At 52.1% G+C, this 516-nt stretch overlaps 1 protein-coding gene across 1 annotated transcript in view; it reads right to left on the bottom strand.

Moving 5' to 3' along the window:
• The window catches only part of LOC104075487 (putative pre-mRNA-splicing factor ATP-dependent RNA helicase DHX15), a 34802-nt gene that overhangs the window by 23530 nt on the left and 10756 nt on the right, over positions 1-516 (bottom strand). The window lies entirely within an intron of this gene.

Genomic DNA, 516 nt, shown 5'->3' with positions numbered 1-516 from the left:
ACCTTCACCCGCCAGTTCCCTCATGACTGCTCAGACAATTTCTCTGTATTCCTCCCAGGCCACCTGTCCTTGCTCCCACCCTCTGTAGGCTTCCTTTTTGTGTTTGAGTTTTTCCAGGAGCTCCTTGTTCATCCACGCAGGCCTCCTGGCATTTTTGCCCGATTTCCTCTTTGTTGGGATGCATCGCTCCTGAGCTTGGAGGAGGTGATCCTTCAATATTAACCAGCTTTCTTGTGCACCTCTTCCTTCCAAGGCTTTATCCCATGGTACTCTACCAAGCAGATCCCTGAAGAGGCCAAAGTCCGCTCTCCTCAAGTCCAGGGTAGTGAGCTTGCTGTGCGCCCTCCTTGGTGTCCTAAGGATCTTGAATTCCACCACTTCATGGTCACTGCAGCCAAGGCTGCCCTTGAGCTTCACATTCCCCACAAGCCCCTCCTTATTGGTGAGAACAAGGTCCAGCATCATTGGATGCTCTCCTTGTTGGCTCCTTTTTGGCTCCTCTAACCCGAAGGGAGT

Source organism: Fulmarus glacialis, unplaced genomic scaffold (assembly GCF_000690835.1).
Source record: "Fulmarus glacialis isolate BGI_N327 unplaced genomic scaffold, ASM69083v1 scaffold4694, whole genome shotgun sequence".
NCBI lineage: Eukaryota > Metazoa > Chordata > Aves > Procellariiformes > Procellariidae > Fulmarus > Fulmarus glacialis.
Note: the sequence above shows the minus strand (reverse complement) of the source record. Positions and strands in the feature narration are given on the sequence as shown.